At 35.5% G+C, this 24,984-nt stretch overlaps 1 protein-coding gene across 19 annotated transcripts in view; it reads right to left on the bottom strand.

Moving 5' to 3' along the window:
• BBX (BBX high mobility group box domain containing) overlaps window positions 1–24,984 on the bottom strand; it is a 288,232-nt gene that overhangs the window by 123,671 nt on the left and 139,577 nt on the right. The gene's annotated exons all lie outside the window — the stretch shown is intronic.

The raw sequence follows: 24,984 nt of genomic DNA, 5'->3' as shown, positions 1-24,984 counted from the left end.
CAGGCCGGTTCAAGACAAAATTAGCAACTGATGAAGTTGAAAAACTGTGGAGAGTCTTCAAGCATCAGAAAGTTGGGCTAGATGACCATGAAGGCCTGTTATTACCACTGTATGCTATGATTTTACCTCCTTATCTCCAGCAGGGGCCAGGCTGTCCTGCATTCCCCCCTTCTCTGTCTATAAGTTCTCCATTCCCCCCTCTCCATTCTCTACTAGAAAAATAAAGACACAATATATCAGCTATGCGGGCCTTCACAGAGCCTTTATACTCGTTTAAAAAAAAAAAAGAAACTTAACTGTGTAGCTGAGTCTTAAGAAAAACTGTAACAGCTGTTTTGTATATTTGTCCCACTCCCTGTTTTTCCCAGTTTATGCAAACTGCCCTCCATTATTAATTAACGCTGGATTCTATGATTTGAAAATTGGCTTAAAGCTGAATTTTGTAAGCCGTCACTAAGTTGTTTTTTAACTTCTGACATTTGAAACATTTCTGATGTGCTTTCTTAGAATTCTGTACTAAGGAAAAAATAACTTCTCCAACATTTTAATAAGAATTCCCAACATCTATTTAGAAAGTATATTGAAAAACATTTTTTTCCTTAAAAAAAGTCAATTTCTAATGTCCTCAAAGCAAAGCCATAGAGGCCCTTAATAAATATAAATTTTTTATTTTAGACACAATTCAGTGCATAATTTATTATGGAGATGTTAAACTTTCAGAAATTAGGAGATCTGGACCTTTAACGGGTTGGTTAGGATTAAACCACCTTAGCCCTACTTTTGCATTTATTCAGAATCTGGAGCAAAACTGCCTATGACACCAGAAAATGTGAACACCACAACTGTCTGCAGCTCAGACAAGTAATAAACATGGCCAAACCTGGGCCTTTAAATTGTGGGCCTCCTCACATCAATCCAACCATTCGTGTGCTCAGGGAAGAACTAGCTGGAACACTGAGGGGCTCCTCCATGATGAAAAAATCAATGGGGAGTTCAAGTGCCCCTAGACATGACTAGTGGAAAGAGGGGTCTGTCCTTGACCACTAAAAGTGCCAAATTATTGATACTGCAAAGTCCAGACAACTACTGTCACTATTTCAACTATCTTCCAAAACAGTTTTAAAAACTTTTCTACTTAAAAATCACCACAGATTTATAGTCTTAGAAATTCGCCAGAAGGAAAAAAAAAACAAAAAACAAGAACAACAAAAAACACAGACAGCTCTTCTTATATTAAATCTACTACTGCTCAAACAGACAAAGGAAAACCAGAAGGTTTCTCTTATGGTTATTTCTAGATCTGAGATTTTATGAAGCATACATTGGGAATCACAAATAAAACTGTACAATGTTAGAACTGATCTAAACTCACCAATTTAATGATCTGTAAAACTGAATCCACAAGAGGGTAAGTTAAAACTAAACATTTTGCACATAAACACACACACATATTTACGTATTTTCCTATTAAATTATAAAACTGAGATTACTTGAATTTGTACTATTAGTATGAGTAAAATGAGTACAGTATTGTTTTTAAGAGTAAAAACGGCCAGGTTTATTTACAATAAGATAATAAAAAGAACTCTTAGTTTCTTCTTCACTTTCCGCCTCTGAAATGAACTGGATCAATAAAGGAAAAGCTTCTAAAGGGCAATTTTATTCTATTATCCTAATGAGAGAAGTCACAGCTGAATGGAGCAGACAAGAAGTGATCTATTTTGAGAACAATCTAACAATTCTCAGGGTTCCTTGCTATTCTCAAAGGAAAGAATATCACAAAGAAAAGGTACATACCAACAAAAAACCTTGTGGTTACAAAACAAACATGCAAAAATCTGCACTGAGAGTTTTACTGGAAATCAATAAAGACAAAAATTAGAAAAGTTGAATGAAAAATTATGTGGTTATTGGGACTTCTGCCCAAATAGAGTATTAGTTAAAATGCTCTAGGACACAGGGAGAATGCCTGTAAGGCATTACTTACAGCAGATAGCAAGCAATCAGAAAAGTGGAAATCAAGGTCCATTACTCATGGCAGGATAGCCTGCATTATCCTCTCACAGATGCATCACTGGCGAGAGCTGATGAAGAAAAATGAAGGCTGAGAAGGAAAGGGAATAGCGTATCTTCTACATGTAATTTTCAGCAACCTTTGATGAGTTTCCTCCCCTTTGCTTCCTTCAATTTCATTTAGAAAAATCATCTTGGTTAAGGCTATTCAAGTGTGACTTTGCAACTAGCCTAATGTGGCCCCAAATTACTACCCTCAACATTCGTTATACCAAACACCTGATTAAACACCCTCAAGTTAAAGTGGATCAAGGTAACTTTATGCTGATTCCACGAACAAGAACCTGTCAAACTGACAAATCAGTGTCTACTCTCGTGGATACTGTCTCCTATCAGATGGGCTTCCTATTCTCTTAAAACTTGTTTCTTGATCCTGGCAGCCTCCTGTCAGTCTATATAACACCCTGGCTCCTAAAAATAATACATTCTTATTTTCTGTTCTCTAGTTTCTCTATAGATTATACTGTTGACCTCTGCTATTATTTGGCAGAAGTCTCTTGGAAGCCATTCGTAGTGACCCTACCACAAAATTACCACAAAATTGCATTTCTTCAGAACCAACTCTACTTTCTAAAATATGTAATTCAGTTGTCCATGTTTTAAAACAGCTCTTAAAAAAGGACTGGCACTACTACGGTGCTGCTTCCCCCCACCCACTTTGCCTATAATCAGAAAAAAAAGATGAAAGGCAGGAAGTGGCCTATCAACATGCAGCTCTCCTTCTAAGACAGATAAAAAATACTGCAGTTAAAAGTATATTTGCAATTGCAAAGTTACTCTTCCTGAACAAATTCCAAATACAGTATCTATCTTTGATCTTACAAAGGCATTTTTCTTACTGTTCATAGCTGACATTGATGATTCAGTTAGGCACCCCACTCTCAACTATGGGAAAACTGTTCCCTGAAATTCAGTCATGTGAGTTTTCAGCTTTTAGTTGCCAGGCTAGAAGTGGCTGCCTTTGCTCCGCCACTGCTGCTTCCTTGGATATTTCTGCTTGTCATGGTGACGTAGGAACTTACCATAGCAACAGCATCCATTTGACTACCTGGGAGACCCTCTCAATTCCTTCTCTGTGATGTCAGACATTGTTGGACATTATTAGAGAGTTATTCAGCATCTCCTTGGACAGGGACTATTACCTCAGAAAAAAAATATCGCAACTATGGGAAAAATTTTGAAGACCTTAAACTGAAACATAGTTTAAGTTTTATATTTAAAAATGGAATCTATTTCTTAACCTTTCATACTTACTGCTAAGGCAAAAGTCTAATGATGATATGTAGAATGAAACAAGCTTATTTTAAAACAATAAAATATCCGTCATCTCCATGGTTCATGTTAAACAGTTACAGGAGATAAATAGCAACCACATTATAATATTTGTTAAAAAATAGTTTCTTACCTGCAATAGGTATTGCTGAAGGGAATTTAGAAAGACAATTTTCCATCTGGGGTCTTTTAATGCAGGGAGGTAACAACAGATATTGACATAGTAAAATAATGGGAAGGCTCTTATTTTTGATAACTTAAAGTTCAGTTAGCAGAGAGCAACAGTAGGATTTAACTGAAGCCTAAGGAAGATGTATAATCCTGGGTTAGAAGTTACCATTACCACAATAGAATCTTTCTGGGTAAGAAAAAATAAAGCAGCTTTCATGGAAAAGAACTATGCTTTTAAGGTTAACACATGTGCAGGCACATGCATGCCTACTTTCTACAAAGTGTAGAGCTGATAGACACATAGATAGAAACTGGAAAACTGCCAACAGCACTTGGACCGTAAAGTATTCGTTGCTCTCATAAAACAGAGTTTTGTATGAATGTGACCTCTAACGCCAAATCTAACTTTTGGGACGCATCCATAAAGTCAGCAGTTAGTACATTCTTGACTGACAGCCTGATAGCTTAGCTTCTAAAAGGAGCATTAACCACTCCAGTATGTGAACATGCAGTGACTAAGAGCATCTGCAGCAAAGTTAAGAAAGCAGAATAAAAGAACGACAATCTAAACAAGCAATGTGTATACCATTGCATCTATCAGCATCAGGCAAATGTGATCACAAATAAATCCTTATAATACCCTGAAGTTTTCCTTCTCTAGCAAAATAGCTATTTTCTTTTCCCTGAAAAAGAAAACTATGCTTCCCATCCTACTAAAGGGCAGTAATTTTATGATACATGGCAAACATATGAGGAAGTATCTATTTCTAAAAAGTACAAGTTTACACCACATCACACCTTGAATCCCACCATCTTTGTGAAATCAAATAAAACACTAAAATTGGAAGCAGGGGGGACCTCTAACAAGGGCAGGCATAGGAATTTGATGGCAAAATCAATCAATAAAAATATTTTCCATTAAATGCATTTACAGTAACATTTATGTACCATAATTCTAATTAAAAAGAAAAGAAACTGTTCAACTATGTTTATGCCTAGTAAACATGCTGAAATGACAAACAATAAAATGTTCACAACGGATATGGAGTGGTATATGCATTGACTGATATTTTTGTCTCCATGCATTTTGGTGTTATTCTCATTCAACATGTCTTATTTTACAAACAAAAAAGAAAGTCAATAAGTTATTTTAAAATCAAATATTTTAAACGTGATTTAATGGAGGACAAAGTATCAGGCTTCCGAGGTATCAGATCAATATGCTGCAGTGGAAAGTGATTTTTCTCTTTCTGATCCTTTCTGTGACAACGTGACATCTTTTCACACTTGCTCAAAATTAACTGCTTCACCACATAATTACTGCAACTGCAGCAAATGGGCCTTTTTGTCTGTAATTCAATTACTGTGGGACATCTTATAGTTTCAGTATTTAGAAGTGAAGCATTTACTTGACTACATACATGGGAATAAAATAGACTCTCAACATATATCTTAATTAAGGATGAACTTTAAATTTCTATTGTTTGTTTATACCAGAGTCATCCTAGCTTATTAACCAATGTTATGGAATCTAGTGGGAGAGCAGAAATACTGTTTTAACTCATTTCTAGGTATCTTAAGTGATTGCCCCATTATGATCAGAAGCTGGAGTTGGTTTGCTGGAGTAGACCCTTCGGTCCCACAGTATTTTATCTACACAGCTACTGTGACATTATCACCTTCGATAGGGGTTTTATTGCTTGCAGGTTTGTCTTCCACACTTAATAGAAGCATACCTACTACAAAGAACAAATTCTTAGTGATGAATGAACGAGTGAACTGTCTTAGAAATAACTTGGGGAAAATGTCAGAGACAGCTTAAGAAATCATAGTGAATCATCCATAACCTCAATAACACTGGAAAAACTATTAAATGTTCTTTCCATAAGAAAAGTTCCCAACAACTTAAGTCGTCTTTCCTTCCTCGAACCTCACTCACCCTACCCATGTTCCTAACATCTTCATGAATTTATTCTACATCTGCTATTAAAAAGAGTAATCAAATTAGTTTTATGTGAAGTACACTTTTACAACACCTGATTTTTACTATCAATTGGCCTCTGGATTTCATTACACTGCACTGTTATGAAGCACATTGAATGTGTGTGATTTTATTTCATGTTAGCTTTATCAGTAGCTGCTGAAAACATGCTTTTGGTGCAGCTTCCCCAGTGATCTAGACTGACTCTTATGGTCAGCAGGTGTAAGATTCTGGAAATTTATATTTATAGCCCCCCTGTTGCTAGCTTTACTGACAGGGAGAAATAAAATTTACCCTCAGTTAAGCAACTGAGTAAAACTGTCCACAAGGTAGTTCACCTTAATAAAATAGTAAGTGTGGAAATCTCCAGAATTTCTACAGGAAATTCTACTTTATTCTCTCAGTATATGATATGCATCTTCAGAGTCCAAAGGGCGGACACTTCCAATTACTTCTCTGGTTAGGCTTAACTTACAGTAATATCCAGTACTCTAAAATCAGCATTTCTCAGTGAGGAAGCTTTTGGCATCTTGAGTGAGATAGTTCCTTACCTGGCAAGGCTGTTTCACTTCCTGCAGAGCTAACATATATCTAGGCTCTTCCCTGCCCTTTGACCCCTACACCCACTCCCAGACTGTGGCATTTCCCCAAATAATGTCCCACGAATTTCTAAACACTCCTTGTAGGGTTGTGGGATCCCTAGTTGAAAATCACAGCTCTAAATTGATCCCTAGTTGAAAATCACTGCACTATATAAATTTGAATTTTAAAAATAATTTAAGACTCCTTAAAAAAGACGTTCCATCACACTATTATTAACTAAACCTTTCCCCATCTATTTCCAGGAACATACAAGACTCATCTACTATATGCTTAAGGCATCCTTGGTGGACGTAAATATTTTCTACGTGACCTCTGGTTGCTAACAATCCTGATATCATAAACCTTCCATTAATATTTCTGTGTCTATTTGTGTTGATTACTTATAAGCTATCCAAATTGGCTTAATTTTGTTAAAACAGGTTTCTAAAGCATTATTTATCAGCACTACCATCAGGGCTTCCACTATTCAGGTGTCATTTTGAAAAGCATTACAGGAAGGGAGTCAATCGCTATACCCTCTATGCTGGGCCACCACGGTACAATACATGTAAAGAGGCACACTCCAAAATCCAGTGAAAAACACTACTTTTGCAAGTTTAGGCTTTCCGGTCAGCAGAGCAATGCAAAGCTGATGAGTCATTTCTAAAACATGAAGTGCAATTCTAAAACTTTCAGAAGAGTAACAAAGATCCAATTTGTTTAATTAATGAAAGGTTACATGGAATTGTAAATCTGAACTTTTTTAAACCATAAGAACTTCATGATCACTTAGTGTGGATGTTGAAACTTCAGTGTCTTCCTTATCTACATGGGCAGCATGTCTTAACGGACCGGTCAACAATCGAAGAAGCTTTTAAAAACTGCTATAGCGAGACAGAGCAATTCAATTGAATCACACATGGTCTCCCATAAATATTACATAAATAGTGGTTTCAGTGGTTTCTGACAGAAAACTCAGCCTCTTTCTGCTCCTTTTTCCAACAAGCCATACTGTCAGGTATGGGAAACCCTAATGCTTTCATAAATTTGGCTCTGTCACCTCTTCAAGTCAATCAACAACCTCATTTTACTTGGAAACCACTTCACCCTTACTTTCTGCATGTCTACCACCACTTACACCCCTTGGCCTCCTCTTAGAAATATGGGGCTTCTGAAATCCTATTTGGATTTTGGAATATTGGCTTTGTAAAGAGGTACTCGTAAGCAGTGATAAAGAAGTCCAACTCAGGAGTAGCTCTAGGTAAAACAGGGAAGCCAGATGTGTTCATTTATGCCATCCTTCGACTTTGGTCTGTGAGGAGCTTTTCCAGACATTCCTAAGAACCAAAAAGCCCCATGTGGCCAGTAAGGAAGGTTTGGCTTGCTTCTCCATCATCCAAAAATAGGGCTCACTTGTCAAAGTCTGACAGCCTTCTGGCCACAGTAACACTTATGGGCTCAGCAGGAAGTATCTGAAATCCTGAATTACATTCACACTGAACGCTTGTTCCTTCCAGCCTTCCCTGATCCCAGGGACTCAGACCCTGCTTTCTTACTGAAGCTGTTCATTGCTGATAGACTTTCTGTTTTAAAATGCCAGTTCTGAGTCCTTCCAGGTTGTCATAGGCTGGGCTTTCCCAATGAGACAACAAGGGTTAAGTAACATAATAAATTAAAACTCATTTTAAAATATGGCTTTGGGGAAGAGTAATTTTTAATGACTCTTCATGAAGGAATTTTAGGTACTACGACATCAAGATGAGAGGGGCTTTTTTATAAAGCCCCCACAGTACAAGTTCAGAGGAAAGAGAAAGGAAATCCCTTTCTGGTTCTGTTTGTTCATGTTTTATTTTTTCCATTTTATAAAGAAACAATCCTAAAGCAAGTAAGCAAGCACTTTAACAGAATCCTGTTGTTTCTGGGATGGATCTTTTCAATGTTGCTAGCCACACACTATGTCTTCTTGAAGAGATGATATTTTATTTATCTTTGTATGCCCAGTGCTATTGTTGTTCCTGGCATATATTAGGTGCTTAATAAATGTCCATTAAATCAATGGCTCTGCTGCTGGGAAACCACACAGCTTCCATATTCAGCACAGCAGGACCTGGACAAAGCTGAGAAAATATGCGACTCAAGCCCAGAAAACTCTATGAGCCTGAATTTTGGGTAATATACATTAAATTATTACCATGATATGTAAATTCCATACAAATTAAAAATTATGTATCATCTGTGTCAAAGTAAGATATGTACGGTGTCAAACATAACTGTAATCTACATTATCTAGACTACAAACTTTACAACTTGCGATCTTATATTCAATAAGAAAATGGCACAGATGCCATTTCAAAAGAACTACACAAATCTTTGGCTTTTTTTTTTTAATGAAGCCCTTAAATATGACTTTGAAAGAAATCCTAGACCATCCTGCTTAATTTCACTTTGTCTATGCTTCATATCTCATGCGATTTGACACAAACGTTAACTGTGAACTCTCTTTTTTCCTGAATTTGTAAACCCGCATCTATAAATTATTAGCTGCAAACTGTGTAATCTTGGGCAAGAAACCTAACCTCCCTGTGCCTTGGCATCCTCATCTGTAAAAGGAAGGATAATAACAGTATCTATTTCATTGTGAGGATTAAGCCAATTTTTATATACACATACACTGCTTGGAATAGTGCTTTGCAGTAAGTGCAAATGAAGGTTTGCTATCATTATCATCATAATTAATCATGGACTAGAAACATTCAAGTCAACTTGAAATAAACTACAATTAACAACTTTTTTTTTTTTTTTGAGAAACGGTCTTGCCCTTCTTGCCGAGGCTGAAGTGCAGTAGTGCAAATACAGCTCACTGCTGTAGCTTGACCTTCTGGGCTCAAGTGATCTTCCCACCTCAGTCTCTAAAGTAGCTGAGACTACAGGCGTGCGCCACCACACCCAGCTAATGTTTCAAATTTTTGCAGAAGCGAGGTCTCACTGTGTTGCCTAGGCTTATCTCAAACTCCTGGGCTCAAATAATCCTCCTGCTTCGGCTTGCCTCCCAGAGTGCTGGGATTATAGGCTTGAGCCACCATGCTAGGCCCATAATAACTTCTAACCATTAAACTCATGTAACCAAAAAAAGTAAAAAATTCATTCAATATTATTGAGAATCTACTATTAACCAGATGTTGTGCTAGGTTGACCTATGCTGCTTTAATCCAGTGCTCTCCTCAGTAAATACCCTTAGGTAAAGAAATATCTCTGCATGTCAAAAATCTGTGGGTAGAGAAAAAATGGGGGTGGGGGGCAAAATATAAACAGCAGGAGCTTGGTTAAAATGTAACAATTTATAGTGACTAAGAATTCCATGAAAATGCATTTATTGGCATAAAAAGACACTGAAGATAAGTGGGAAAAAAGGTTGCATAGAATATAAGAGCCTGATTCCTTTAAAAAAATACATAATAAATATGTGCTTATATATACATAAACCAAAAAAGCCTGAAAGAATGAATGCTAAATTGTTTACAACATTATTTCTCTGTGATAAAATTATGGATGAGGTTTTCTTCTTTTTGGTAATTCTATTTTCTAGCTTTTTTTTAACTTAAAATACAAATAATTCAAAAATCAAAAAAGAAGACATTGGGGTATACTTATAGTTCCGTAAACAATAAGCTTTTAAAAATACTAATAGGCTAAAGAGATTAACCAAATCATTGGTAAATTTGTATGCACTTAAGAATAAGATTGTTAGCTTGTTAATACAGATGTTTCTCAACTTACAAGTAACTTAAAAATATCATTAGTGGAAAATGTCTTTAATATACCCAAGTTACTGAATATCATAGCCTAACCTAGCTTAAACATGCTTGAAAAACTTTTAGTATTCGATAAGTTACATAAGATATGCAACACTATCATAAAATAGGCTTTCTGTTAGATGATTTTGCCCACTTGTAGGCTAATATAACTGTTCTGAGCATGTAGGTAGGCTAAGCTAAGTTATGATGTTTGGAAGGTTAGATGTATTAAATGCATTTCTGACAGGATATTTTCAACTTACAGTGAGTGTATCAGGATGCAGCCCCATTTTAAGTCAAAGAGCATCTGTATTTGAAAAATAAATTCAACACTAAGAAATTTTTCAGAGGATCAAGGTCAGTGGTTCTTAGAACTTTAAAAGAACTTTGGAACCACACCAGAAATATAATCTGTATCTCTGCCACAAGCACAATGCCCTACCAAAGCAAAATACCAAAGCTTATTTTCTAACTAATGGATATTCTAGCAGGGGACCAGTTTTCTATGCTTTCCATATTTTTATAAAATTAAGAACGTAAAATGGTCACGAAAGCAAGTTTCCCAATGTTATTAGTACAGGTTACCAATGTCATGCTATGTTTGAGAACATATCAGGAATGTTCTAGAAACGTTTCCTATGATGAGTGGGCAGTATGACAAAATGACTGGTTAAAATTTTTCACTTAAGATTATTTTAAAGTATATATGAATCCATATATTCATGAACAACCAACCTTCAGAGAAAAAAATAAAAACCTGTTCCAATTATACCCTCTAGTCAAGAATGCTTCAGGATAATGCTAAACACAATTACAAGATGCCATCTAGTGGATGTTTTTATAAAATTTCTCTGCTTGCTTACATTTAAATCTTAATGAAATGATCTTTTAAAAAGCTATTCTGCATGAAAAAACACCTATCCCTTACACCGCTTTCTCACCAATTACTGGTCTGAGCTGGTGGACAACACATTTTAAACACACACAACTCTGACTGGTAATATTGATTTTAAATCTCAAGTTGAATATCCACCACTACCACAAAGAATAAGGAACAGCCCAGTTATCTCCTAAGTGGTCCAGGACCTATAATGGCTGCATAACACAAGTTAGAAAGGAGATTCAATTTAACATGCTTTTATCATTCACTTCAGATGATGATGATAAAAGATTAGCATCATTATATCAGGACAGTAATTACTGTTACTGCTGCCCTACACTATATGAAAACAAACTCACTTGTTCTAAATAAGCTATGTCTGATATTTAGAAATCAGTATAGTGTTTCCAGCAAAGCTGTGAAAGTGGTACCATGTCCCTACATGTACACAGCTGTAAAGGCTCTTTTTACCATCAGGGTGGCAGTAACACAAGTTATGATCAATTAAATGGTATTAATGAAACCAATTAATGTAGCATAAATACATAAGGCAAAATGGAAGACTGATATCCAACCAAATGTTTATTTATAGTATTAGTCTATGATAATCCAGATACAATTTATAATTAAACTTAATCAGATGAAATCCACATCTATCTAAATTACCTTAGTTATAGACTCATTGTTTTGTTTTGTTTTGATCTTTGGAAGCAGATTCTATAATTTTTTTTAAAAAGCTTCTAATTTTCTAGATATTTTCAGATTCCCACATTGTAAAACAGAAATTATCAATTTATTTGGAGGGCATTCCTACTGTGTGATAATAAAGTTTTTATTTTAAAAAGTTTTCTGTAGCCTATCATAACTGGCTTCCCTAGGAAAATTCTCCATTTGTCACTGCTATTTCTGGTGTCATATTTAATTTATAGGATAATTTGTTTAAAGAGCTACTCTTCTAAAAATGAAACCCTTCAATATAGACTTGATAGGGACCGCAAATCCAGTCCCTGGAGATCATCTTGTCCCCCAATTCACAGATGACAAAAAAAAGACCCACAGGAGTTAAAGGTTAGCTCAAGTTCATCAAACCCATTAGTGGCAGAGTTAAGATCTGGGTCTCTTGACCACAAAATCAGAACTCTTTCCGCTATATCATACTGCCTTTTTATTCTTCCCCAAATAGTAATAGAATGTCTCCTTTAAAAGCTTCTTAAGGTACTATAGTTTCATTTTTGATCTAAAAAGTCCATGAGGGAACTGCTGCCTAAGTGTATCAGACACAAACGACGGTATTAAAACTGAGCTCCTCCATGATCATTAGAGAAGAGAGGGGCAAAGCAGCTTCTGTAGAGCAATCCAGATCAGTGGTTTTGACAAGGGGACTGAGAGACAACAGAACAGACTCATCAGTTATTGAAGTGAGAATCTGTGTTGTTTACTAAAAGGGCACAAGGAGCTGCTTCTGCTTCCCATCAGCACAGTCCTTAAACTAGCTGAGGCTGAGGGAGCACGATTTCCTCCACAGGTGCTCAAAACATGATGGCCAAAAAACAGAAGTTCACAAACTAACCCTCAGTATCTGAGAAGAAAAGCTCCGATTTCCCTCAAAACTGCCATCTTTTGCCTCTCCTCATATCAGAGTAAGGACAGATACACTATACATTCTTTCAGCTCTGAACCCATTCCAGTCTCCAGGGTCTGAAACTTTAATATGGATCTTCCTATCAGATTAATGGCAGTTGACACCATTTATGGTATAGTTAAAATGTCCTTTCTGTTATTCTTCTGCAACTTATTTCTTACAATTCATAAACCATATTCTGACATAATAAATGCACACATAAATGGAAGTCTGAAAACTTGGACTCTGTAAACAGGAGCATGCCTTAGCTAAATCACCTAACCTCTCAATCTCAGGTTCCCTCTTTCATGTCTGGAGATGGCTGGCCCCTACATTCTAAATTACTCTAAGCCTGTTACTTAAAAACACTCTGCAACAAATTCAACACAATAGAACTTACCAAGCCTTGCCCTAACACTACCTCTTAGCAAAGGCTTTAACAGAAGTCTGAGGAGTGTAGTGATAGGACCAAATCTAAAAGGAGTTCTTTGTAAGATCACATGTGAATTGCTTTTGAGAAAGTCTCTTTAGATGTCTTACTTTGGCTCCTCTTCTATACAAACTGCTGTGGGAGCCTAAGAAAAGCAGCTTTCAAACGTGCAAGTACACAGATTTGGTACTGCTGCCGCCAGGCTGCAACCGCTGCCAGGGGAAAGAAGTGAGTCAAAGCAATTCTACGCATCGCACGCCTCAATGTCTTCCCTTCACTTGGCAACGATACACTGGGATCAGTCATCCAGCTAAATGTCCAGAGTCCCAAAGTCATTACTAGCGCAAGGGTTTCTAGTCTAAAACTTCCAAGGTGATATAAAAGTTTAAAATCAGTACAAAGGAGGTCTTTTTATGTTACTACTAAACGCCTGGAATAATCTGTGAAAAATTAGAAGGGTAGTGAGACAATGACTTAGGAATCCTACAATGTGTGTGTTAGAACTTTCAGACACACCTTTCTGGCTCGAAGGCGTTATGGTACTTACTAAAAGAATCAAGAAGAATCAAAAGGCAGTTTTTGGTATTAGTTACATAGTCAGAATTTCCAAAGATATTTACATGTGAATGCCTCATTTTCAGGCTCCTCTGACATGTATTTCCAATTTTTAAGGGACTACAGATGATTTACTGACACGTTCTTTTCCCTTGAAAAATGTATCATCACAAGTGTTATTAATGGTTTGCGTCAAATTCTATCATATATAAGTTTGAATGCATTTTTTTTTTCTAAAGAGAGTGATTAACTTTACATTTTGTGGCCATACCACTTGTAAAGAACAGTTCACATCTGTCCACCAACATAAATAAAATACTTGAAGACTGTCACGAGGACAGTGCCTCTTTTGTCAAACTGCTCTATGCGTGTTTTACATGAAACAAGACTTCCAAATGTGGAAAAGGTATGTGTTTATACATGAAGAAATGTATTTCTAACAAGTGGGCTTCTTTATTTTAAAAATAGTTCTACATGTAGTATTTTATGATAATTTTCAAGAGTTTACAGTAGTCAAATGTTATCCAGAATAAGAGAAATTTCTAAGAAAAAACTTGAAATGGGTCTTATTATAATAATTATCTGGTTGTCTCTAATAAGCAGCAATTTATAAAACAGAAAACTTTATTGTAAGGAGGCATACTTTTAATCAGTATTATTTTCATTCTTTGAGAGTCTTAGAATGTTTACCTTTTGCCTATGCTCTGAATTTTTCCGGGGAATTACACAACTGTTAAAAAGGAAACAATATGATTCCTGTGAAGGTTTTTTGGGGTGGGCAGGTAGGTACAGAAGCCAAAATGCTGGGGTTTAAAAAAATGTAGATTAAAGCTTTATTAAAAACAGATTTTAAATGGCCATTTTATTAGAAATTGTTGAGCCTTTATCAACATAATAGGAAAACTTACTACCATACCCCAAGAAAAACTCTTTGCCCTAACCAAACAAATCTAGTTGTCATTACACCCCATAAAAGGTTTTGCAACTCCTGAAACCATTTCTACTACAAGGAACGTTTTCTCTAACTCTTGTTCTCTTTTCTTTATTATCAAAAGTCTGTTAACGTGAAACTCTTATTAGTAACTCTTATTAACTTCATCTAACTTGATTTAGGAATAATCTTCTACTCATTTTGGACTCCTACTTTACTTCATTCAAAATCACAAAATTATAGAAGTCAGAACATACTTCAGAGATTATCCAATTTAACTCCCATATTGAAAGACAAGAAAATTCAGGCCAAAATTAAGAAATTTGCTCAAGGTCCCAGAACCTGTTCAAGATGAAAGAGCTGGTGCTAGTACAAAGTCATCCATGGGGTTAATTTTTCATTTTCATTTATCACTGAGAAAGACTAACAATTCTAAAGCCAACAAAAGTTTATTTAATTTTTTAAAAAGTAAATCGTGACACTCTTCACAAAGGATAAAAATTTCACTTCATTAAAATTTACTTCATTAAAATGACCAACAGTCATTCCACATTCAAAGTGAATGTAGTGAGCACCCACAGCTGTGCCAGGCCCTTTAAAAACAAAAGGCAAAACAATATATGAGAACTAAATACTTATCATAAGATCCTAATATTTCAGCACACTGTACTCCAATGGACTCTTCTACTTAATAAAAATATACCCTAGTTTGATACTCTTCCTCTGTTGTGGTTGCTTTCTTTTACCATTCCCTACTTCAGCTTCTAAATAATTCATGTCTTATACTTAGGAGATGTTATCTTGAGGAACTGGCGATAGTACAACACAGCTTCAAAAATACACACTTTCTACCTGAACTACAAAATATTTCCAACGTAGGTTCTTTTCATGAAATCCCATACTCAAACTTATGCTTGAACACTGCAGTCATGTTATCCTAGATCCCCTTTAACTCAAAATATCACTTTGTATCACAGGGTTATAAAATAGCCAGGACCTTTCTCCTAATAGGTCAAATCCTCTCAATATGTACTTTGTAGACTGTGATTTGAAGATAAGAACAATTTTTCTCAAATAACCTGCACTAACAGTTATATAATTAACATAATTATTTTACACTTGGGGAGCTAAGGTGAAGAGATACTTAAGGTCTCATACAAGTGACTCTAATACATCTGCTCTAATTCTCAATTTAACAGTCCAGACATAAGATTATGCCTCATTAGAGAGTTATGAAACAGAAGATATCCTTTTCCAATTTGCCTCCAAGTTTCAAATAAAATACACTACATGTGGATATCAAAACTTCAAAAATTCATTTTATCAACAATTAAAATTTGGTGTTTAGGACTTTTCTAAACCATGTTGATCTTTCTGTAGTTGTCTGAGATAAAGAATCACAAGTAGAGACTTTGAAGATGTAAGACTCTTCAAAAAGGATCTGAGAAAACAGAATTGTAAAACTAGGCTGCATTCGTGTGGTCATTATTCTTGTAGCACGCTATTCCATTATGAATATTTAGTTATGTCAGAGACACATCAACACTCTTTTGCTCCCTACATATTTACAGCAATGGTCTCTCAAGGAGGCAATGAGTTTGCAGTGCTATACGGATCTAATAAAATGTGTGAATTGTTTTATTCTGCAGTGCTCAATTTTACAATTCTGAAAAGTCTTTTTGAGATATGTTTCTCCATATGTTTCTGGTCTTGTCCATGTCATTCTTTGAATTGACTTTCTTCAGTGAACTAAAGCATTCACTTAATTTCACCAAATAATACACATAAAATTATGACTTTTTTTTTCTCAGCTTGTGAATAACATTGAGATGTAGCCCTTGTTAGGTCAATCTTGAAATGAAGACTCAATGTTTTCCTCTGAGGATCAGAAAAATAATTCAAAAGAAATACTGAGCTCTATCAGTTAAGTTCTCTTAATAGTCTCAGTGGTGTTTAGGCTCAAATCTCTACAAATTTTAAGATAAAAATACACTACATGTGGATTTCAGAACTTCAAGTTACAGACAGAAGCTCTTATTACAGCAGCCAAAATATAATCTGAATGCTAATTTTGATTTCTTTGCACTACCCAAAATCAAATAACTTTTGTTGGGCAACTGCAGACACTCGGCTGAGTCAATGAACATATTTAAGACAGCTGCTTCTTGTTTGTGAACCCAAAACTATTTTCACTGAAGGAAGCGCAGGTTGTACAATGAAAAAAAAAAAAAAAATCAGAATACTCCAAAAATTTTTTTTAAAATGCTCAACAGAAAGGATCCATTTAACATGTTTAAGGATAAAACAGCAATCTGATCTACGTAAATCTCAGAACACAACTAACAGATATTCCTCAACTAGCCATATATTTTTTAAAATTGTTTTTAGGAAAAAACGACAAATTATAAAAAGCTAGCATCAATTAAAAACAAACACCAGCCTTCCAGAATGTCTTGTGCAGGGAGTGCCGAAGTAGAGATGTTGTTGGTGTTGGTAGTGGGCAATTAATTGGGTGTCAGTACCTACTTCTTCAAACATCTGTAAAATAATTATTATTCATTAAAGTGATCCTCTCATTAAAAAATAAGCTTCCCTCTACTATTTCTTATTAATCCAGTCAAGTGTATTAAACATTTTTATATTTGTAACACAAATATGAAACTAAAAAGTTTTCTAGCTTTCAATGAATAAAGTAACCTAAACTCTTCTTTCCTAAACACTCCTGTTTATTCCATAATTTTTATTCTTTTTGAAATTTTTATTTTATTTTTTAATTGACATATAACAGCTATACATATTTATGGTGTTGATATTTCAATACATACGATGTATAGTAATCAGATCAGGGTAATTATTGCATATCCATTGTCCTAAACATTTATCACTTCTCCCTGCTGGGAACACTCAATATCTTCCTTCTAGCTATTTGAAACTATATATTATTATTAACTACAGTCATTCAACAGCAGTATTACACTAGAACTTATTCCTGCTATTTAGCTGTCATTTTATATCCTTTAACAAATCTCATTTTTATTCTTGAAAAATTAAGACATCAGTTTCATTTCTTAATATATTAAAATTACTATTTGGTAGAAAACGTATTCTCTTACTGTATGTTTTAAGTTGATACATTAATAAAATGTATTAGTGATCTATTTTGTTAACTGACATTTTCTCTCAATTTAAAGTGCATTTCCTCAAATGCTGTGAATAAGAAATAGTTAAATCTAATTAGCTAAGTCTAATACATAACATCTGATTCAAACTCAGGTGTACTAATATACATGAAAGAATATATATAAAAATATGTATGAATATAACCCTAATTTGGATCCATTTCATAATTCCTAATAAAGTAATATTTTCGAAATAAAAACTAAAAAGTTTATCTGTTTTCCATTTCCATGCTCATGAGTCAGAGCAGGGGTGTTAAAAGGCTTGGCGACTTGGCAGTCAGGCCTGGCTATGAATTTTGACCACTAACCTAAGGACCTCTGTTCATTAATCTGTAAAAGTAGACTAGGGCCTACTTCACAGGATGGTGACAATGGAAACAGATAATCAATCTGAAAAATCCCTTTTAGAGTACCTCATATATGCTGCCTTGTATACATACTATTATACTATTAAAAATGCATATTTCCTTCCCTCTTCAAACCCTTTGGCACCACTTCAACCCAAGAGATAACTATAGCAGTTTCTAAGTGATAATCTCCATTCAAACTAATCTGTATCAGATTTACTTAGAATCATGCTTTGAGGTTTTCACTCCCTGAAATCAAACCCTTTAGTGGCCCTTTACGGTCTACTCCTAGAATTTAATTCCTTAGTTTGGTATTCCGCATCTTTTTTGTGCCCCTTCCCACCTCACTCCCCACCCACATATTCAAAACCTGGCCTCAAACTTCCTTTGCCTTTTACTATATCCCAGAAGATGTATTCAAGGCCCAGCTCCCTGCCATGGAGTGCTTTTTTGCCTCTTATCATTTGTCCAGAGATCCCTTATTTAAAACGGCCCTTCTCTCTTCCTCTTGATGCAAGTCAAATATGATCCTAGGCAAAATAACATCTCCTTCCTCTAAATTCTTAATTCTCTACAGCATGAGCCATAAACTGCCTTGTGACACTATTCTATTATTATCTCAAATGATAATTTTAAATCTGTGACTCAGCCTCTTATTGTACCTCTACCTCAGAAATATTCACATCATCATCATCATCATCACTAGCCTCTTAATTACAGGCAGGGAGTCTTAAAGTTCCCACTGAAGACCACAGATTTAAATCTCTGAAGTTAACATTGTCCACGGTTCATCCTTAACTTTAACCTCTGAATGTGGGAGGGGGATGGGAAAAAGTAGGTGTCTCCCTTATTTGTCTTTGAAGTTGCCACAATAGCATAAATCAAGAAAAAGGAGAACGCAGTCCCATCATGATTTTGTCAACCATAGTAAGTACAAAAAATAAGAGCCAGAACCTTTGCGTGAAAACTGTCTTGGAAGCCATTTAAATGCAAATAATTTTAAACAAATCAACAAAAGTCTCCGGCACATTTTTTAAAGATTGAAAGAAAAGGAAACGTACTCAAATCAATCTTGATTAAGCTCCAATGAGTGCAGAAGAAAGCCTGTCTCCATGAGCTTTAATTTTGAAGAAACAGCTGACTGGATGACTCCATTCAGTGAAAATCAGACCCACTCCTGCCTTGGCACAGAGGTCTATTAGTTCTCTGACTCAGAGTTCCAGAGCATGAACTTTCTTAGGTCCAGAGTGGTTCTTAGCAGGTAGCTGGTTACTAAGGGATGAAAACGCAAGCCCAATGTTCACTGAGCAGCTCCGGGCTCATAGAAATAATACTGCCATCAACTTGATTATAACAAACACACATCTATACGTGCTGTGTAGGGGTTAAGTAACAGGAAATAACTATAAATGGATGAAAACGGCAGCCAAGAATCCTCTAAGTTCAAAACAGACCTTAACCTAAGGGCAATAATGTCATCATTCAAATGAGACACAGTGCTTGGCTAGCACAGGAAAAAGGAGTAGTGTCCACTGGCTGAGCACAAAAGAAACACACAGATTCTGAGTTAAGATTTGCTGGGAGAAAACAGTTTGGCACTTGCATAGAAGAAGAAAACCATATTTAGTAATCTTCAACAACATAATATGTAGGTGAGCTTCCTAGAAGGGTCCCAATTCCTCAAAATAAATATCAATATTAAAGTGCAGCTGCTCTACTTTCTGTTCCATTGTTTTTACAAAAACAATCAGCGATTTATTTTTCAGATTTAATAAAACCTAGTCAGGCTTTTGGAAATGTAAATTTTTATAGCTAAGATAAATACTAGAAAATATTCAAGAAAACAGATTCATTGCTCACTTCTTTTTCATCAAAATTACAGATCCATTTAAACATTTCAATTTTTAAATTTCAAATACAAACTACGAGACAAAATGAATATTGTTATTCAAGCAAGACCTGAATCTGAATGAAACTATTCAAAACTATTTTAATAAAATACTTTCTAATAATATAGATAAATCTATTTTTAGAATACTTCCTTAAATAATTACATAAACCTCAATGCTGAGTTACTTTTATATTTATTACCAACTTTACTGTATAATAGATAATAAGAGTAAAAAATATGCAGTTCAAAATTTATTCTTAATTTAGCATTTATAAAACCTTTTCCAAATTAAGCCCATCCAATACAGAATCTATCATAAATGCATTTCCTAGCATCATCAGAAAGAAAATTTTATATCACATATTTATATATTTATAAATTTTTCTATTGTACTTAAGGATGGTCCAACTTATTTTATTAATAATATAGTTTATTTTTAATATTTGTTGCAACTTAAATCATTAGAGAATATATGGCTTTCAGAAGACATTAAATTAAAATAAGAATACTAAATGAGTGTTGTAGGTTTTATGAAGCACTTTCAAGCCTGTCTACATTAATAAAATATTAAGTGAATTAATACTACGAAAGAAACTTTTATCACTGATAATTTAAAATATTAATGTGAATACTTAACAGGTCAAGACTTTTACATTAATCAAAGACACATTATAATAACAGTTAGAATGAACATTCTCCTATCAGTAAAGTTTTCATGTCAGGTAATTTCTCCCATTTTTTCCCTGATAAGCACAAAAGAATGTTTCTCTCCTTGAATTCCTGAGGAACAAAAAGTAATCTGTTCTTCTTGAGATAGGGTGGTATTAACTGCTTCTCTGAACAGAACATTGGGCATAATACGTTTCCTTAACAGTTTTGTCAAGTAAGCAGTTAGTTAGGAGGGGTGAATTCTCACAGATAGTCTGGCTTCTTGTGCCTCATGGCTGTATAGCCCAGTGAATCTTGAGTGTTTTATGTGTATGGAGGCTGGGGGTAGGAGGTTAACAGCTAGGCTTTCAATAATAAATAATTTTATATTTTAGGCCGGGTGCAGTGGCTCGCCCCTGTAATCCCAGCACTTTGGGAGGCCGAGGCGGGTGGATCATGAGGTCAAGAGATTGAGACCATCCCGGCCAACGTGGTGAAACCCCGTCTCTACTGAAAATACAAAAATTAGCTGGGTGTGGTGGCACGCACCTGTAGCCCCAGCTACTCAGGAGGCTGAGGCAGGAGAATTGCTTGAATCCGGGAGGCAGAGGTTGCAGTGAGCCGAGATCGTGCCACTGCACTCCAGTCTGCCAATAGAGCGAGACTCCATCTCAAAAAAAATAATAAATAATTTGACATATTAAAAACTCACAATTTTTAAGCTTCCAAATTTGATTCAGAATTCAGTTAGTGTTATTAAAAATAAATCCTTCACTAAAGAAGTTTCCCCCTTTTCCTTGTTTTTTAGTTGTAAAATTTTTCTCCTGCCTTCTCATTTTATGCTAAAAGTTGCAAGACTTAAATGGAATGTTCACAAACCAGATCTATTAACATCATGAGGAGCGTAATGTGTCCACTGGCTAAGCACAACAGAAATGTACACATTCTGTATCGCTGAATAAAGGTCAGGAAGAGTCTATACCTGACCTTGGTTAAAGACCAAATACATAGCTCTCTGTCCAGGACCCTCAGGAGTGATTAGTTACAGTCTACAGAGAATTAAAAGGAAGTTGGTTCCCCTTCCCATTGTAGCCTGATCTCTGGCATCTTTTGCCTCTGGTGCAGAGTTCAAAAGTACTCACAAGATGAATCCAGGACCAGCAACACATTTAGGAAATATTAGTCACGTGAGAATCTGGAGTCAAATAACTCCTTGAAAGTAGTTTAGCGATTCCCTGCAATAGTTAATGGAAAGACTACATGAAGGTAGCAAGGAAAGAAGTCAGGCTGTCACTCACCATTCACCTGGAGTTGAGGTGTCCCAAGCAGAGGAACCACAACAGAAAGGAAGAAACAACTTGCCTTCAGCACCAGATACAGACAGACTCAATGACTTCAAGGAAAAGCCCAACAGAAAGAATCAATACTGACTCAAAGATGGTAACTAGAGTGTGAGAAAAGACATGCGGTTATGCTGTATAGCAAATAACAAAGGTAAGGACGAGTTGCCCTGGGCATGGCTGTCGGGTTGAGGGAAGAGAAGAAGGAGCAAGAAGGCAGAACTCAAACATTAGCATAGAACAATGCCTGGGTTGCCTGATAAATGAAATCGGGAAGCCAAAGGCATTTTTTATACTAGAACAAATCAACCCTAAAGAACAAAGAGAGGAAGAGAAGTTCAATGTATGCCCCCACTTGCTTGGTTATGAGAGACAATCACTGGCAGGTTGCTGTGACACAGTTATGGGCCTAAAGCTCAGTAAGGTAGATAGATTCAGACTCTGGTAGTGGTGCTCAGACAGTGACAAAGCGTTTTTCATTTCAATTAGAAGATAGAATACAAAATTGTGGCGTCAAAAGGAATCTTACAGTTCACTGGTCTACCACTCTAATTATTCAAAAAAAGTAGAGTAAAGCTCAAGAAGAAATGACTGGCTATGGTTTAATAAAGCTACTTACTAGCAAAACTATTTACGGTATTCATGATTTTGGCTTAGTGCTTTTAGGGAAATTATTGTAGCTCAGCAGGGGAAAGGTATTTCAGTGCTGACTGTATTTACATCTTTCCTTTCTACATTCAATAAATACCCATTGAATAAGTACCAGGAAATAGGATAGATCCTGGTATATTTCCTGGGAAACTGCAGAAGATACATGTAGTAGTGGCAGCAAGCTTGACAAAACGCAAAATATTGAGATCAGTCAATTAACATTATAAAACACAAAGTACCCATTACGAGATTAGGAGGAACTTTTGATATTAAAATTGGAACAGTGTGTACAAATATCAGATACCAAAAGAATCATCGGCTAACAAAAACAAAAGAGGGTGAAGGACAGAAAAGGGGACCTGAGTCATTTACCCAAGCTTTTGGAACTTTTGCAATACAGAACAAAACATGGGTTGATCAAAGCGCTGCAGCTTGCAAATAGTCCTCTGTGGGTCACTCTTTCTCTATCTCAACAAGAATTAGGGGGAAAAGAAAAGAAATGTACATTCTCTGCAAAAACTATGTTTCTTAGAAGTCAGAAACAGCTGACAGTTTTCATTTATTGCAAGAGAACATTTATTCTTATGATAAGGTTTTCTGGAGGCAAAACATTTAGTGAGCACACATATCCAGCTATTTCAGGATGTCTAGATTTAAATGAGTTTGAGAAAAGCTATGAGTGACAATTGGGAAACAAAAATAAAAGCAGCTTCCACAAAGAGTAAAACTAACTTTTAAAAAATGAGGGTCATCAGGGTTTTTGTTAAGATGATGTTTACAGGCAAACTAAAAAATCTTTTCCATTTTTAAACTTCTGCTCGGATATAGTCATATTCATGCAAAGTATCATTCCTAAAGATATGGTGAATATATTAAACAAAAATCTAGTAATTTTAAAGAACTATAGGAGCCAGAGAGAGAGAATACTTACATTCTGTTAGTGGGAGCATAAAATGTAACAAGTTCTATGGAAATCCACGTGGCATTATCTTGTGGAATTTCAGGTTGGGCATATCCTATCACCTAACAATTCAACTCCTGAACATATATCCTGAAGAAATAATATGTACATAAAGAGGGCATATACAGGACTCAAGAACTTTTCCTCTGCTGCTTTATTTCCAATGACAAAAATAAAAGAAAAGAAAAAGAAAAAGAAAGAGGCCAGGCGCAGTGGCTCACACCTGTAAGCCCAGCATTTTGGGAGGCTGAGGCGGGTGGATCACAAGGTCAGGAGATCGAGACCATCCTGGCTAACACGGTGAAACCCCGTCTCTACTGAAAATACAAAAAATTAGCCGGGCATGGTGGCAGGTGCCTGTAGTCCCAACTACTTGGGAGACTGAGGCAGGAGGATGGCGTGAACCCGGGAGGCAGAGCTTGCAGTGAGCCGAGATGGCACCACTGCACTCCAGCCTGGGCGAGAGCGTGAGGCTCCATCTCAAAAAAAAAAAAAAGGAAAAAAAAAGAGAAAGAAAGAAAAACAGCTAAATAGCCATTAAAAGAAAGTAAATAAACTGTGGTATTTTCATACAATAAAAGATTATACATATATGACAATAAATGAATTACAAAGACAAGCAGGAATGAGTCATAAATACGACGTTGAGCAGGAAAAATAGTTGTTGCAGAAGAAAACATGTAGTATGTATTATTTATATAAAATTTAAAAACAGGCAAAATTTAATGTAGGGGGTACATAAGTATGAGAAAAACGACCAAGAAAAACACAGAAGTAATAAACTCAACATTAAGGATTGTGATGAGGGGGTAAAGAGAGGCAATGGAATCTGGGTGGGGCACACTGTGGGCTACAAAGAAACTGGTAATGTTCTATTCTTAAACTAGTGGTAGCTTCTCAGTTATTCGTGTTAATGTTATTCTTTGTACCTTATCTACATAGTATAAATATTTTTGTGTAGGGTAGCAAAAAAATTATCATAGTTTAGATTCATCCTGATTCTAAAGATATGACTGCAGAATTATAAACACAGACAATGGTAGAGAAGGTAGCATAATAGGGTGCTGACTATAGCCACAAACTTATTTCTCAAGTTAATAAAATTTTTTGTTTAAAGGCACATACTCAGCTTGCAGACCATAGGAACATACAGAGAGTCTAATTCACCATTTCTAATATTTAATTCAGTATTGTGACATTATACCTGTTATCACTGTGAAACACAGTTTTCTAATGTTTTATTAGCAGAAGGTACAAAGGGTCATTAATATCCATGCACAATAAATATTCTTGTATCTATAGTATTTTCTGTATATACAAACATTCTTGTATATATAGCATTCTTACTTTTAAAAAGCTCTCAGAAATAACATATTTATTTAACAAACAATTTTAAAGGTATTTTTAAGTATCCGCGAGTAGCAAGTACCTAGCACGTACTCAGGACTCTTTGAGGTAAATATTTCCGGTGTTAGTTTACACATGTGGAAATTGAGATTCAGCATTGTGAAGTAGATTGCCCAACGTTTAAAAGCTAGTACAGCTGGGATTCAAACCATATCCAACTCTGATATCCAAATGTGAAAAGCATGCATCTACTAGCTAGGACCGTCTAAAAATACAACAGCAAAAATAAATTTCTAATGCAAAAAAAAAAAAACCCAGACTTGTTATATT

Source organism: Pan paniscus, chromosome 2 (assembly GCF_029289425.2).
Source record: "Pan paniscus chromosome 2, NHGRI_mPanPan1-v2.0_pri, whole genome shotgun sequence".
Taxonomy (NCBI): domain Eukaryota; kingdom Metazoa; phylum Chordata; class Mammalia; order Primates; family Hominidae; genus Pan; species Pan paniscus.
This window is presented reverse-complemented; position numbering and strand designations above follow the sequence as displayed.